Below are 17,413 nucleotides of genomic sequence, written 5' to 3' on the forward strand. Positions count from 1 at the left end.
ATTTCTGTCTCATTCTCTCCTGCCCCTTCACTGTCTTGGCCTCTCCACTCTTCCTCTATTTCTGTCTCACACTCTCCTGCCCCTTCACTGTCTTGGCCTCTCCACTCTTCCTCAGTTTCCGTTTCACTCTCTCCTGCCCCTTCACTGTCCTGGCCTCTCCACTCATCCTCTATTTCTGTTTCACTCTCTCCTGCCCGTTCACTGTCTTGGCCTCTCCACTCTTCCTCTATTTCTGTCTCACTCTCTCCTGCCCCTTCACTGTCTTGGCCTCTCCACTCTTCCTCTATTTCTGTCTCACTCTCTCCTGCCCCTTCACTGTCTAGGCCTCGCCACTCTTCCTCCGTTTCCGCCTCACTCTCTCCTGCCCCTTCACTGTCTTGGGCTCGCCACTCTATCTCTATTTCTGTCTCACTCTCTCCTGCCCCTTCACTGTCTTGGCCTCTCCACTCTTCCTCAGTTTCCGTCTCACTCTCTCCTGCCCCTTCACTGTCTTGGCCTCTCCACTCTTCCTCAGTTTCCGTCTCTCTCTCCTGCCCTTTCACTGTCTTGGCCTCTCCACTCTTCCTCTATTTCTGTCTCACTCTCTCCTGCCCCTTCGCTGTCTTGGCCTCTCCACTCTTCCTCAGTTTCCGCCTCACTCTCTCCTGCCCCTTCACTGTCTTGGCCTCTCCACTCTTCCTCAGTTTCTGCCTCACTCTCTCCTGCCCCTTCACTGTATTGGCTTCTCCTCTTTTCCTCTAATTCAGTCTCACTCTCTCCTGCCCCTTCACTGTCTTGCTTCTGTTTATTGTATTTGCACAAATCTAATATCTTGGTCTATTCCTTTTCAATAATCAGGCATTTTTGTTTATTAGGTGTTTATGTTTTTGATTGGTTTATTTATAGGCACTTTCTATCTATCTATCGCCCTCACTCTATTTATCTATCGCACTCACTCTATCTATCTATCGCCCTCACTCGATCTATCGCCCTCACTCTATCTATCGCACTCATTCGGCACCACCACTCAGGGGCACCACAGCATCAATCTGTGCAACCATTCAACAACAACTGGTTCAAATATGTTCTCTCAATGTCTCAAACTTTATTACAAATGTCACAAAAAGATGTTAATATTTAACTTCTGTTCTTGGATTTTCGTCACAATAAAATACACTTAACACAATCTTCACAAAAGTTATTTACAAAAGTTTAAGCTATTGCTATTATTAATTACAATAACTTTTATTTAAGTATTAATTATTAAAAAAAAATTAAAAGCCATTGTTATTTGTAATAGTAATACATCTAAGTCACGTAAATACAACACTAATTGCATTACAAATGCTATAGGTGTCACATTTGCGAAAGTTATAACTATTGGCATTGTAAATGACAAAGCTATTAATTTAGCTATTTTCAAAACCAACACAGAAATAAAAAATTGTCATTTACAATACCAATAGCTCAAAATTTCCTAATGCGAGACCTATTGCATTGCAAATGCTTGTTATAAGTGCTGTCTCAATAGTGCAGGATGTTGAACGTGACAGAGGGCTGTATCATGCCATACATCATAATCACAGCAAATGTATGAGACCTGATTATATTTTTATGAAGCTTACACGAGGCACGGTGTCCTATTGGAAACTACCACAATGAACAGCCGGGAATGAGCAGAGCTTCGTGAGTTAGTGAACTTCGGCGCCCTAGAGGCAGAGAAACGCACGCTACAGCCGCCACCTCTGCAGTCCCTCGGGAGTGTAGGAAGCATCAGTGGTAGTCCCCCGCCTCGCCGGGCTGCCATTAATTGAAACTAAGAAGGGCAAATAAAGTCTTGCAGCTGCCATTGCCTGTTATTCACATGTAAAACAAGCATTGGCTGCGGGCCGTGAAAGAGACACGGCTGGGCAGCCGTGAAAGTGAAAGTGTGGCCGCGAGACGCGCTCTGTGGAGGGGGAGGGGCAAGCAATAAAAAAGCAGATGGCGCCAGTGAATGCGCGTGTTAAGAGATATTAAAACAAGAGCTTAAGAGAAATGACAAGACCAGATTTACTTCAAGATGCGGTGTAATTAAAATTATACATGACTTCTGGATTTGCTCAACTGTGAAAAATCAGACTTCGCACATAGCCATCTGGTGAGGAAAGAAGACGAAGAACTGAAGCGCAGCGTCCCTTAAATGGCCACCGTGCTGTTAGAATAAAAGTCGTGTGGCTGTGTCGCGGCGGGGGAGAGCGGAGAAGCGAGAGGAAAGACAGATGGTGCATGGTGCAGGATTGATTAAAGCTGACGAGAAGGGAGCAAAGGAGCTAGATGGCAGCTCGGGGAGTGGCTTCCTTTGAAGTCTGATGCCGAGGCATGGTGTGGGATGTGGCTGGTGATGTGCACGCGCCTGGCTCACATGAACTGTACCCGATCCGCAGCAGTTTGGGTAGACTTTTGAGAGCCTTACTATAATCTCGACAAACATCCATTACTAAAGCAATGCTGTAGGTCGAGACCTAAAAAAAGGTGAATACCAGTACAACTTGCCTGATTTTATTAGTTACTTGTGGACGGTTATCCCTGGGAGCTAAGGGGCTATCACACTTCAACACAAGAAATCTTTAAAAACTTGGATATACGGACTCCCAGAATCCAAATGCAAAACTTTGGTCTGATTATACTCAAACGTTCCAAACACAGCTGAAACATCATACTACTGGTCAGCAATGAAGATAAAAGCGCCAGGATGCTCCCTGGAGTGACAGAGCGCTATATAAAAACCACAAAACATCAAACATCAAACATCAAACTCGGATGCCATTGATGTTCCAATGGTAGTTGCTGTTTTGCCTGAGGAAGGAGCCATTGTGTCTCTGACATTTTAGATAAATCGGAATAGTAAAGCTATTGAGCTCAAATCACTCAATGTTAGTAAGGAAGGATCCATGGATTAGTTCAATAGAAGAACAATCCCCTAACTGTATGCTCACCGAAACCCCAACTCATATCCCAATGTACATACATTTTCCTTGACTGAAGCCAACTTGAGATATCAGATTGTGTGAGGCAAGGAAATTGCATGACCAACATTACGGTTTTAGAGGTAGTTGTTATGACATTGTATTTGTGCATAGTTTACAACTTAGTTACTGTTTGATCACCCGAAATGCAAGGTAAACATCTCCCTTACTTGAGGAACAATTTGTTCCATCCCATCTTTGGATGGCAGTTTGGTCCATGCTGCATTGGTCTTCTTTGTCTTTGGCTCGCAATGAAAAGACTGAGGCAGCAATAAGAGGACCTGTTATTGAAAGAAACAAAAAGCAAAACATTAATCTACTGCTCCTTCTACGATAAACCAACATTTCAGAGAGCTAGCATCAAACTAAGAACCCGATTTATTTTCTAGCGGGTGGCCTGGAGATAGAGTACATTACTCCGTCAATCTGACGAAGGTGGCGTCTACCAAATTTAGAAATGCCCACCAAGCTGGCAGTCATTTCTAAACCATTGGCAGGAACTGCCGTCACGACGGTTCCCATCATTGCTGTTTACAGTTTAGTGCACAGCTCCATCAGTATGATGGAGCTGTGCACCATACTGTTTCCCAAAGTGGGATTTTCTTTTTGAAAATAAAAATAAAATGCTTGCCATGGAAGTCATCTCCCTTGGCGAGGGGAGCATTTTAGCAGTTCTCACAGCCTCTAACAGCAAGCACTTTCCTGGTGGTGACGGGCAGTGAAAACAGGATCTTTCATTCTTCCCATGTAATTTTAGGTGGACGGAATTAAAGGTCTGCCTCCGATGGTCCTTACTCCGTAGGGTCTTTGGATTGGTTTAAGCACTGGCGGAGACAGGGTAGTCTCCGCCGTGATTAAACTTAAGGCCTGTCGCATATAAACCTGGCGGGCAGACCACGGTCTTGGCGGTATAGATACTCAGTCGTCGTTGCAAAGGAGAATCTATACCGCCATGATTAAAAATCAGACCCCAAATGTGGAATGACAGAGCACAACTTCCAAGCAGATCGTTTGGTACTATGCAGAGACACAGGGTAGTGAAACTACATGCACAAATGTAGGCTGCAAGCCAACAGTAGCACTGTAATATATTTAGAGAAACAAAGTGCACAAGTTCATCGCCAAGGCTAAGGAAAAAATAAAGATTAAATACATCTCAAAAATAGCAAATGACAAATCTCAAAACTAGCAATGTCATTCCATCAGACACAATAAAGAACAAGAAACAGTGATCAATATGGTTTTCAGGGTGTGAAATTGTATTTGACCAGACAAGTAAAATAAAAGATGTTACAAGCCAGAAGCTGGTAAAAAGGTGTGAAATTACTCTTAGGAACATTTTTAGAGCCATTAAATTTTTACATTGATAATTTAAATGTCCTAAACTTTATCCTACAAATCTAACAGCAAAAAGGTTTGTTTTTATTCAGTACCATGCTTTGCTTTATTGCCTAGTTTTCAGCTCGCAAAATGTGACCTATTCCCACTAAAGAGAATCCAAGTGAAGTTTCTTCCCATGTTATTCAAATCTGCAAATCAAAATGATCCAGCTGTCAATAACTTGTATTGCACTAAGTGAATTTATGATGTCAGGTGGTAGACTGCATTGGCAATTCATCCAAAAACTAATTTCAGCGCGACCATGCTAAAAGGACAACTGTCATCAATCTACCAAGCTACAATTTATATTTATTTCAGAAGCTTACAGGATTATTTAGCTATTACAGGAATACCTATATTAAAGGTAATGATAATTTGTTTGGTTTTGTATGAAATGCACATTGTAAATCATTTTGCTTCTAACAAATAAATAAATACAAACAACTTATCACGGAAAAAAGCAAATTTTATAGTGCCCAAATCAATCTTGCACATGACTCTACGAAACAACTCTTTCAGGTAGTCACGCGTCTCTCCGGTCAAGCGACAACTACCCCCATCACAGCTACTCAAGAGCTCTGTGATTCCTTGGCGAATCACTTTCAAAGGAAAGTGACTGACATCTTTACTCATTTCAAGGCTCACATAACCAGTACTGAACATCCATCTTCCACCCCTAAGGATCATAAGCTCCGGGCCCGGGCAGGTTCTACCCCGCCTGACTTAACCCCTCATCGCTCCTTCCAGAACTTTACTCAGGTTCCGTCAGAACTGGTATCTCACTTACTATGTACCACCAACTCTGGCTCACCGGAAGATCCATGCCCCCCTTCCATTCTCAAAAACTTTCCAGATATCATAGGTCCAAAACTTACGGAAATATTTGATGCCATGTTTTCCTCCAATATCTTTCCTTCCATCTGGAAGAGAGCAACTATCAAACCGCTCATCAAAAAAAGTTCTTTAGATCCCTCTATAGTTGCCAACTATCGCCCTATAGCCTGCCTCCCTCTCCCCGCCAAAATTGTGGAAAAGATTATGAATACTCAAATCTCAGATTTCATAGATCAGAACAACTGTCTGGATAATTCACAATTTGGTTTCCGGAAGGGACATGGAACTGAAACCGCGCTTATTAAAGCGACAGATGAAATTAGGATGACACTTGATGGTGGAGGATCGGCAGTGCTTATCTTGTTGGACCTGTCTGCCGCTTTTGACACGGTCAATCATTCTATCTTGATCGACAGTGTCACAGCGGCAGGGATCACAAATGGTGCTAAGGATCTTATCTCCTCTTTTCTTACTGACCGAGTGCAATCCGTCGCCTTCGGCAATTTCAACTCACCTCCTTTTACTCTTCCCTGTGGTGTCCCCCAGGGATCTTCGCTAAGTCCGACACTATTTAACACCTATGTGTCGGACTTGGCGAGGGTCATAAAATCCCACCACCTGGCGGTGACATCCTACGCTGATGACCCCCAGATTGTCTTGGCTATTAACAAAAATGGAGATGAAGTTGCTTCCAATTTTAATCAGGGAATGGTAGCAATAAGTGACTGGATGTCCACAAATTGCTTGAAGCTTAACTCCGATAAAACGGAGGTGATGGGGTTTGGTAATCTTTCCCCAGCCTGGTCACCCACCTGGTGGCCTGCCGCCCTGGGACCACCTCCGTCCCCAGTGACCAAGGCAAGAAATCTGGGAGTTTTACTGGACACCAAACTCACTCTTATGCACCATGCCAATGCGGTAGTATCATCCTCTTTTTACACCGTGAGAATGATCAAAAAACTCCTCCCTTATCTTCCCATGAGCATGGCCAGAACACTGGTCAGTGCACTAGTGATATCTCGCATTGACTACTGTAACGCGCTCTTAGTCAATGCTCAGGAAGGAGTCATAAAAAAGCTACAGTTGGTGCAGAATGCTGCAGCCAGACTGATCACGGCCACCCCCAAGTATACCCCTATCTCTGGCACTATTAAACAACTTCATTGGTTGCCAGTAAAGAAGAGAGTTAAATTTAAAGCACTCTGCATTGCGTATAAGGCAATTCATTCTCAAGGATGCATTCCTGTCAGATGCCTCCGCTCTTCCACTGCCGGTCTTGTGCAGGTCCCAAGGACTAAGAAGGTCTCTTGGGGCGACAGGTCCTTTATAGTGAGCACCACCAAACTCTGGAATAGTCTTCCAAGCCAGATCAAAACCTGTACTTACCTTCTTTCTTTCCGCAAACAGATAAAGACCTTGCTTTTCAAACAATAATTACTCATGGATAGTACAGTGGACATTCAGCGCCGAGACACCCTCGGGTATTTAAAGTTCAAGTTCAAGTTTAACATTTGTATAGCGCACTACTCACCCAGAGGGTCTCAAGGCGCTTGAGGGAAGGGGGTATTTTATTTGTGCGCTTAACAAATCTCCTAAATAAAAAAAATAAAAAATACAATTCAGTAGCCTAAAGTGTCACCTGCTGGAAAGAGAAAGCGAATTTCAGTGTATCTGCAATACTAATTACTTGATATCGAAAGTATGACCATATGACCCTTTTAAGAACATTTATAAAGATGCAATACAGACATTTTGCAGGAAGTAACCATAACTTAAGATGTGTGTGGCATGTAAGACTGTTTGGCCCAAACAACAGCCTTGTGCCCAGGAAGAGGCAGAAAGCCCACCAATTCCACGTTAGCATATTCAATACACAACCACAAATGCCAGCACAGTGCATCTTGAAAACTACGGTTCTCACAGAAGACCATCCTAAAGTAGAAGTCGCTGATGTAAAGTACAATATTCTCATTCAACCCCTGGCCGCCTATGAGAACTGCAAGTCTTTGTTTTCAGAATGAACATTGAGTCAATAAATGCCAAAGGGTTGCTATATATGTACTTAACACCTTGGCTGCTTGAGATGATCTTCTGCTGTGCTGGGCCATAACAGAAATGGGTGTGCTCATGACGAGCTGAGCTCGTCATGAGCACGGAAGGGGTTAAGAACCAAACAATGGCGTGATGGAGCAAGCCCGGTGTTTTTAGCTCACACTCTCCTGCCCCTCAAGTTCTCTAAATGACACTGTAGACTATCTTGCCTGTCCACTGCTGATAACTTTTTAACATTCATCCTACAAGTCTCTGCCGTCTCAGATAGCAGGAGCTACTGTACCTCTGCTGATGGCACAAGTAAGCATTTCTCGTAGTTGTAAGAGAGAAGATAACAATCAATCAATCAATCAATCAATCAATCAATCATAGCATTTATAAAGCTCACTACTTACCTGTGAGGGTCTCAAGGCGCTGGGGGTACAGGAAAGCTGCTACTGCTCGAAAAGCTAGGTCTTGAGGAGTCTTCTGAAGGACAGAAGGTCTTGGGACTGCCGTAGATGGATGAGGAGGGTGTTCCAGGTCTTGGCTGCGAGGTGGGAGAACTATCTCCCGCCGGCGGTTGCTCTTTGGATGCGGGAGACTGTGGAAAGGGCGAGGTTGGCGGAGGGGGGATCTGGCGGGTGGGGGTGTAGAAGCTGAGTCGTCTGTTGAGGTACGCTGGTCTGGTGTTGTGGAGTGCCTTGTGTGCGTGGGCCAGTTTGAAGGTTATCCTCTTGTTGACGGGGAGCCAGTGCAGGTCTCTCAGGTGGAGTGTGATGTGGCTGCCGCGAGGGATGTCGAGGTTCAGGCGTGCAGAGATGTTCTGGATGCGTCAAAGCCGTTTCAGGAGTTTGGCCGAGGCTCCTGCGTAGAGGGCATTTCCGTAGTCCAACCTGCTGCTGAAGAGGGCCTGGGTGACCGACCGTTCTTTCGGTGGGGATCCACTTGTAGATCCTGCGGAGCATGCGGAGGGTGTTGAAGCAGCAGGAAGAGACGGCGTTGACCTGCTTAGTCATGAAAAGGGCGGAGTTGAGCATAACCCCTAGGTTGCATGCGTGGTCGGTGGGTGTTGGAGCCGTTCCCAGTGCGGTTGGCCACCCAAAGGCGTCCCAGGCCGAGGGGGTGGGACCGAGGATGAGGACCTCCGTCTCGTCTGAGTTCAGCTTCAGCCGGCTGTTCCTCATCCATTTGGCGACGGCCCTCATTCCTTCGTGGAGGTTGGTTTTGGCAGTGTGGGGGTCCCTGGTAAAAGAGAGGATCAGCTGGGTGTCATCGGCATAGGAGATGATGTTGAGGTCGTGCAGTCTGGCGACGTGGGCGAGCGGTGCCATGTAGATGCTAAACAGCGTTGGGCTGAGGGATTAACCGCTTGGGCAGGCCGCAGATGATCTCGGTGGCTGCGGAGCAGAAGGGGGGGGGGGGGAGGCGGACGCTCTGTGTTCTGCCGGAGATTAAGGAGGTGGTCCAGTCCAGGACCTTCTCTTGGATCCTGGCATTGTGGAGGCGTGTCCGTAGTCTGCTGTGGAAGACCATGCCGAAGGCGGCTGACAGGTCCAGAATCATGAGGGCCGCAGTTTCTTGGTTGTCTAGCAGGGTCCTGATGTCATCGGTGGCGGCATGTGTTCTACAGTAAACAGCCAAGAAATCAAATAGACATCCTTGCACGGAATGCCCTGGAAAAATAATTGGTTCAGGACAGTGCGTAAATGACTACCCATGTCCATTTAACTAACCAGGATACAGTGAAGGAATTTTCCTAATATTTTATATTGAGTAAAATACACAATGACAATGAGGGAATGACTGCCTACCTCGCATCTTATTGTAATTGCCAGCAACTGTTAAGTTACGCTTCTCTCTACAGCCAACATTTGATGAGTTATGAAAAAAACACACTACCAATGATTCTAACGTTGTACAGCTCATCGGCCTAACTGACATATGTTGTGGTTCCAGTATGAACATTTATTAAGGCTTTTGACATGTTGACATAATAGTAAGATTATAATTTTGCTTAAGTCGCCTTGTGAACCATTTCCACAACTTGACTTGGAAAGTGCTAGGCGAAAAAAAAATTGTGATTTCAGGTCTGCCCAGTATGGCAAAAGCACAGCCTGGAAAAAAAAACGCGGGCCGCAAATATAACCAATCTAAATTCCTAAGAAGTCCCCGTTTTTAAATTTCAGGTGCCTCCTTGTGAGATGCTATATGCGAGGTCTATCGAAATAAAAATATTTCACTGCATTTTGGTAAAAAGTTGGATTTGTAATAATATATTCATTATAGCCACCAATTGAAAGGAAAATAACTTTTTGCAAACTTGCATGATTGACCTGTGAATCACAGGCATCATAAAATAGAAAGCTGTCAGCCATACCCGCAAAGATGCATGAAATTAGAGTCCCCTCTGGTGCAGGTAAATAAGGTTGAAAATGGGAAATGCAGACAGAGCACAAAGTGGAGCAGTGGCCAGAAATGTTTTACATTTCCACAACTTGGGTGTATGAACAGGAGTGTGCACAATAGGTCAAAAGTGACCAACTCTAAATGACCAACAAGTCTGTTAAGGCATAGGCGAATTTATTGAAATCTCAGGCACCACCAGGTGAAAACGCATGTAAAGTCTATGAAACTTTAAAATAAGTACATAAGCATGACTTTGGTTACTTCATTTGAATTACCACTAAAGTCAGTAACCGAGTGAAAATGAAATACATGAAACAAAAACTTGGTGTATTCGCCATAAAACTTGGGATCATCCATTGGGAGGCTACCTTTTTTGTTTTCAATACTAAGAAATTAAGTGGGTTTTGATAAAGGCAAATACGCATAATGCGGAGAGCCCTTAAATGTGTACAAGCAGATGGTTAGCGCTTTAAGCCCCTATGAAAGATGGCTGTGGAGGTGCGCCAACTGAGAAAATAGAAATGGTAATAGCTTTGTTTGCTGAATTCAAAGCAGATACTGTAGAAAATTAGAAATATTGATGTACATAAGCAACGTTCATTTCCCTTTTCCCACTCCTCTCCCTGCATGCACCATGAATACCGCAAAGCATTGACTGCATTTACTCTGCCAGCAAAGGCCTGTACCCATGTGTACATGACAGCCATTCTAAGCACCCTGGCCCCCTTTCTTTTCCTGCTCATTACACCAGCTTCCCTTCTGCGCGTATCTGAACCCCCCCCCTCTCTCTCCCACATGCATGGATTAGTGAAACCCTCTCCCTCTGTGCGACCCTGCCCTGAAAGGCAGCCCTTCTGCTTGACCCACGCAAACCCCCCCATTCACTCTTGAAGAGGTCACCTTCGCCCCAGCTGACATAGCCCTCCCCAGCTGTACCTGACTACCACCGCTCTCTCATGCATGAGTCATAAGATCTTTCTCTCTCTGTGTGCGACTCTGTCCCTGTGCACACCCTGGCTCCCCCTTCCCCTTCTCCCTCCACATGGGCAAGTCATAAACCTCCTTCCGCAAGATCCTGTCCTTGGTAGTCACGGCCGCGCCTGACCAACACCTCCTTTTCTTCCATGAATGCCCCTCTGTTGACAAGCCCTCCCTCCGCACTCGAGTGTCCACGCGGCATGAATACCACTCCTTTGATGACCCCTTCCCCCGAGTCCGACTGACCACACATGTCCGAGGCCATCGTCTAAGCCAGGAGATACCATTTACTGCCCTTTTTGTATGAAGTCACTCCTCTTCAAAGGACCCACTATTGATCCTGGCCACCCCACCCCCTGGGCTATGATCAGGCGCACACATTCTAAACAGTTGACGGAACACTCAGCTGCGTGATTGCCCTCCCCTCTTATCAGCGAGTCAAGGGTCCCTATTGTGAACACATGTGGGGTAGGATTGACACGAGGATTATGGGGATGTCTTTTCTTTGTTTTACAATGCTGTGATTGTAATGCCAAGTGTTTTGTAAGGTATAAAAGACGGAGTCTCAGCTCACTTGTTAGAGCACCTCCCGATGACACCTTGTTTCGTGTCTGAAATGACTGGCTCTCCTCATGAGAAATAAACTCTGTTCTTTGATTCCGGCTTCCGGCGCCCGTCTCTTTATTTGGTAATTATTCTGAATGGGAACTAAGAGGCGTCTTGCGCCAGCAGCCCGGGCATCGATACTAGTATGGGCTCTCTTTTTCCACAATTGGCGTCCCAACGCGGGGTCCATCAGTGACATAGGGTCCAGTGAGAGAGATCCAGACGATGAGGTGAACATCTAAATGATCGGAGTATACCTGCCTTGAGAGGGCCCTCGTCCGGCTGCCGATTGAATGAACTTCACCAATTCCGAACGGACCTCTCTCGAGTGACCTACTGTCCTGACTGGAATCCCACAGGATTGCCGCGGTAAAATCATGGAGTAAGAGAACGATCGGGCGCTGGAAGGAGGAAGGCGAAGAACTGCCCACACGGTCCGGTCCGGGTAAGGTCGCGTAAATGCGACAAATTGTGAATTGATTGTTTGGTTTGGATAATACTAGTATTACTCTTTTGATTGGTACCTCTGGAGATTCACCGTCTGCAAACGGAGAAACAACAGGCTCTCCCTTTGCAAGCAGTGAAGGATAGGTAACGCAGACTTTTGTCCCCATTGTAATCCGTCGTGCCTATCTTCCTCCCCCACTGTTGTCCCGAACTGCCGTTCGTGGATTATTGTCTGGAGATTCTTTGTCTGCAAACAGGGAAGAACAAGGTCTCTCTTTGCAGGTAGAGAAAGAGTGGGTAACGCAAACTTTTCGTACCCACTTATTCTCCCCACTGATTGTTTGATTGACCGAACACTGGTTGTTCGGTATTGGTTCTTTTGAGGTATTCACCGCCTGCAAACAACGGAGAATAGAAATATTCTGTCTAGTCTTTGCCCGCCGTGATAAGATAGGTAGTGCAGACTTTTGTCCCCGTTGTAATCCGTCATGCCTATCTTCTCCCCATTGGTTGGTAGCCTGTTTAGCCCGGACCGCTTATTAGAGTCGAACCATCCAGCTCCACTGGAGGGCACATCTAATAAGGACCTGTTCATTAAAGTGTGGACTAGTCGCTATAGCTTATAATAGGTTATGGCATAAAAATAAAAGAAAAGGAGTTGAGCGAAATCAGTAGGCCACTGAGGAGTTATCAACTTCGCTAAAAATAAAATAAGAAACGTTAGAAATAACCCGTAATAAGAAACATAAAAATGGCGAGGGAAGACAAGCTTGACACCAAGGCAAGCCACGAGGTAGCTAGGTTCCGTTGCCTATTCCTGCCCTAAACATGTCTGCCTCATTGCCCACCACGCCCAAATAACGGTCACATGAAATAGAAACAAATCAACAGGTACCTACCCCCATTCCGGAAACTCCCGAAGTGCCACAGGTCCGCGGTTACGCCCATCCGGTAGGCGAGGCATCGAGGCATGCGGGACTCGCCTGGCCGCAGTCGGAAGGGGAGGCTGTGGGGCAGACGGCCCAGAAAACAGTGATGGCCTCTCCTTCTCTCCTCTTCTGCTGCCCTGCAGGCCACGGGGGGGGGCTGTCTTGCCTCAGCCACCGACCACCCCCCCCTCTGTCTCTCGCCTGGACCGGCCCACGAAGAAGGCCGAAGCCAAAAACAAGAACGGCGGCGCTTACATGTAGTCCCGCCACATGCCGACGCCGGGATAGTTACAGGTAGTCCCGCCACATTTCAAATTCCTGGAGAGTTGGAGGTAGTCCCGCCACATGTCAAAAAGGGGGGGGGGGGCTGTCTTGCCTCAGCCACCGACCCCCCCCCCCATCTTCAATAGCCGGCACGGCCAATATCGAAACGGCGGAGCCGAGGATCGGCGAGGGGTCGCTGGAAGGGGGAGGTGGCGCGAACGAGCCTCCCCCACCTCCCTCCAGGTGGAGGCTTCCAGCGACACCCCAACGCTCTTACTTAAAGAGGGTCCACATCGAAAAGCGGTCTTTTGCCCGGGGCGGGCACATGCCCCATACCGTCTCTCCTCAACCTTGAAGATTCTATGAGAGCCGGGGGGCCCCCGACCCCTCTGCATGGGTGCCCCCGTCCCCCTCGCTGGGACCCGCGACATCGACACACTCCTGCCGGCGCCAGCCTCAGTTTGGAAATGGCTAAAACACAGCCAAAGTACAGACTTGTTCAGTTCCGGTGGAACACCAGAATGACCCGGTAGGAAAATTGTTGTTGCCCTCCCCACTCTTTGACTGATGGTCCATTTGTTAGACTGTTACCACATTGCGAAAAAGTTTTTGAACTGTCAACGGAAGGTTCTGGTCCGACCATGAGTCATTGGAGACATTCTGACTATACCGGAACATGCCTGACCTCGCCCAAAATGGCGCCGATACACGAAACGAAAACTTTCGAACTCCCTGTTCACCTGGATTGCTCGAATAAGTGATGCTCTGAGATATGTATGCATTTTTGTACAATGAAAGTCGATAAGATGGATAGTGATTATGTGCTTAGAGAAGAAAGCAATACAGATATTGATCATGTGTTTTGACAATGAACTGATTTAGGGTGGGTACTTATTATGAATGGGAACAATGAATTGGTGTAATTTAGACAGTGAACGAGCATCTGGATAATGAATTAATTTAATATGACTGAATCCTTGACATGCATCATGCTTGCTCTGTAGTAAAGTTTTATACGATTTTATTGCACTGCCGCACTTTATGCAATGAACTGCCACCAACTTCGTTCTTCTTATGTACATTTCCAATCTGCTCCGTGGCCGGTCCACTGGGTTGTAGGCCTGTATTTATACACTAGCACTTTTTATTAAAGGTATTTTTGAAAACGAAAGCATAGTTGTAGCGGTTGCATTAATGAGTTTTGAATGTATTACTACTGTGAGCAACGAGAAAGTATGATGAAGGCTGAAGGTTAAAAAGGACCCGATATTTAGCAGCCACATTATGTGTCACAGGCAGCCGGAAAAGTGTTTTAGAAGCCTTAAAGCGACACCACAGAAATGCCACCTGACCGCCACCCTTGCACCCAACCAAAAGGGGTTACGACCAAGTAACTCATGTAGATACGCAGATCGTCAGTGATTATCTATCTGACATTTCTGGTCCCTCTAGGCTTAAACGCTGAGATGGCAAAGAAATGCACTACGTGGAGATAGGTCGAGTATGTGGTAGGTAAAAACATTTCCGGATTACTGCATGCTGATGTGGTTTGAATGCTGCCCCCCACCCCCTTCTTTCTCCTCCCTTCTGCAGGTCACGTCGGAACGTCGGCTGAAGTATGGGAGGACGATGACTGAACCACCGACGAGAAAGGCAAGAAGGGAATATGAGCATGGTCCTTATGACAATAGGTTTTTAAAACAGACTTAGACTTGACATGACTGTATCTCCTCAGAACATAGCGACTGGGAGGATGGACTGACATAGAGACTTGACGGGTACTGTATGACGAAAAAATTGGCTCGAAATAACACGTTAGAGAATGTAACTAGACGTTTGACTAGGTAGGGAAAGGACAAAAGAAAACGTGCACGGGTAAGGGTTACCAAGACTGCACCCATCGGGGAGGTTAGAAATGTTGCTGATGTTCAAAATGTACTGCCCCCCCTTCTCACACTCTTATAGATCTAGCCAAGCTGTCCGACTGTTCTCCCGATCAATACTTACCGTTGCCTCAGCCTGAAGAACTTCCGACCAAAGGAAGGAACTGGAGAATGGTTTAAACTCCAACCATGGGTAAATAGCGCGACCAGGTTCATTTCTGATCGACTAACCAAGGTGTAAGTATTGGCAATTGAGAACGCTCGAAAAGATAACAGGCGAGAGGGAAAAGGGAGGGAAAGGTAGAAAGAGCTAAGCACGTAGGTAAATAGGATAGTAAAAAGATAAATAGGATATATAAAATAAAAAAAAAATATATATAGATCTTGTTGGCCAACTATTGCTTTCTGTTTTTGTTGTGAATGTCTTATATATGTAATACACCTACTGTCTTCCTTCGTCTGAGTTTGTGTGTGTGTGTACTGTAGGGGTTTGTGTTCTTTCTTTGTTTACGTCTCTCCGTTACCTGACCCCCTACTGTTCTGTGTTATGAACGCACTAAATGACCTATTTTTGTACATGTCTCTCTCTCTATCTGTCTCTCTCTCTCTCTCTCTCTCTCTCTCTCTCTATCTGTCTCTCTCTCTCTCTCTCTCTCTCTCTCTCTCTCTATCTCTCTCTCTACATGTCATGCGTGTACCAAATGGCTCGTTTAGATTGCGGACAACTCTCACTCTATGAGAGTCTCCTTATTTCATCTTCCTTCTTATGGTAAAATCGTGCCTCACAGGCACCAGTCTGATTGGGTAATTATTGAACGCGAAGGCGTTCAGCGAAATTGACCGAAAACTAAAATGATTGTATATCGCCATGTTACTACCTCTCCTTTCTGTAAAATGAATGTACTCGAATTGGCTGAGAAAGAAAGGACAGGTAAGACGACTAAGGTCCCCCAATCCGGCCTTTATAGGGGAACTGTATGTCAATGGCACCTTATTTTTCTGTTCATCAGAGACGAACGCCAACGTCCAGCTTGACCCCCAATGCCCAGATTGCCCCACTCCCTTTGCACCCAAGCGCGAGCGCCCGAAGCATCCCCGCCCCATTTGATAGACCCCAGCTGCTGTCCCGGGTATAAACATGATGACCATGAGTAACTGTCGTCCCTCGAGAAAAACTTGTTTTACCTGACTCTCGATGATAGCGCCCCCGCCCTGTTCGAAAAGGTTAGCCAGCCTTGAAGGGAAATGTTCCGAAATGTTGAAATTGATGAAATACGCAGTTGATGGGAATATTATTTCTATAAAATTATGTCATGAATAGACGATGAATACCCTTGGCATGAACACAGTAGAAATGTTGACATATGCATTGCTTGGTAATAGACCTCTGTCTGTGGTCGATGAGCGTATCTCCCAAGTGCGTAGGAATGAGGGAGGAATTCATCTGCATAAATGACTTCTTCTATCAGTTTTCTAAAACTTGTTTTGTACCTATTCAAAGATCTGCGATCACCGGAGGAGAAGGGTCGGACGTGCCTGACTACAGACCTTGAGATACATGCGACCTCGACCAAAGGTGGAGCTGCAGAGCGACAAGATACGGGACGAGACAGCAATTTCAAACGTGGAAAATGAAAAATGACGGGCTGCCCTGAAGCCCTCCGTCTGCTAAACCCACGTGTGCCTGGAGTCTCCGTCCCCCTTCTTTGGGCCCGATTGATGGGCCTGCTTGCTTGTTATCCTTTGCTCCCCTGGTCCCTTTTGTGTATCCCAGGAACTCCGACCCAACTCCACTCTCTCTCCTATCGACTATTTGAACGACACACACCCTCTTTTCCCCGTGACTTGTTGCCAAAAGGAAGAACTGCATTCAAATGGGAATAGGGTGTTGCCACAGAAATATAGGTGCCGAGCATAAGGCGCCGCCAAACGGATTGTTTAGGAAACAGGACTGTGGTCTAACAGCAGAGGACTGACCGCACCCTGCGACTTGTAGGGATAAATCCGAGCTGGACCCATGGCTCCACCGCCGGTGCTCAACAGCGCCAACAAAAGGTCACGGACTAGAGCCTACCAGTGATGGCTCACTACTAAAAAGACACTGTGACGAAGAGATCTTGTGTATTGAACTGAATTCCGCCCTCAACTACTTGGTCAAAATGCTCACTGGCCACATTTTTTAGTCAGAAACATTTATGCTATGTAATGCTTTGAAATAACAGGAACTCGACAAATGCAATCTCCTATGTGCTGCATTCTGCCAAACACATCAACTGTCCATGATTATATGCCCTATGTTAGTATTGACAAATGCTAATTCTTTGACGGCACCTGTTTATATGTACCTTCATCGATTACGAAAATGAACATTGCTATGTAAAAAGGGGCGACTGTAGAAAATTAGAAATATTGATGTACATAAGCAACGTTCATTTCCCTTTTCCCACTCCTCTCCCTGCATGCACCATGAATACCGCAAAGCATTGACTGCATTTACTCTGCCAGCAAAGGCCTGTACCCATGCGTACATGACAGCCACTCTAAGCACCCTGGCCCCCTTTCTTTTCCTGCTCATTACACCAGCTTCCCTTCTGCGCGTATCTGAACCCCCCCTCTCTCTCCCACATGCATGGATTAGTGAAACCCTCTCCCTCTGTGCGACCCT

The 17,413-nt window shown here is 46.1% G+C and overlaps 1 pseudogene across 1 annotated transcript in view; it reads right to left on the reverse strand.

Moving 5' to 3' along the window:
• LOC147730909 (uncharacterized) overlaps positions 1–17,413 on the reverse strand; it is a 119,608-nt pseudogene that overhangs the window by 87,919 nt on the left and 14,276 nt on the right. The window contains exon 3 of the transcript XR_015308407.1: positions 3,158–3,268. The product of XR_015308407.1 is annotated as an uncharacterized LOC147730909 (transcript). The remainder of the gene's footprint in view (positions 1–3,157; positions 3,269–17,413) is intronic.

This window comes from Lissotriton vulgaris, chromosome 2_1 (assembly GCF_964263255.1).
Source record: "Lissotriton vulgaris chromosome 2_1, aLisVul1.2, whole genome shotgun sequence".
In the NCBI taxonomy this organism is placed as follows: domain Eukaryota; kingdom Metazoa; phylum Chordata; class Amphibia; order Caudata; family Salamandridae; genus Lissotriton; species Lissotriton vulgaris.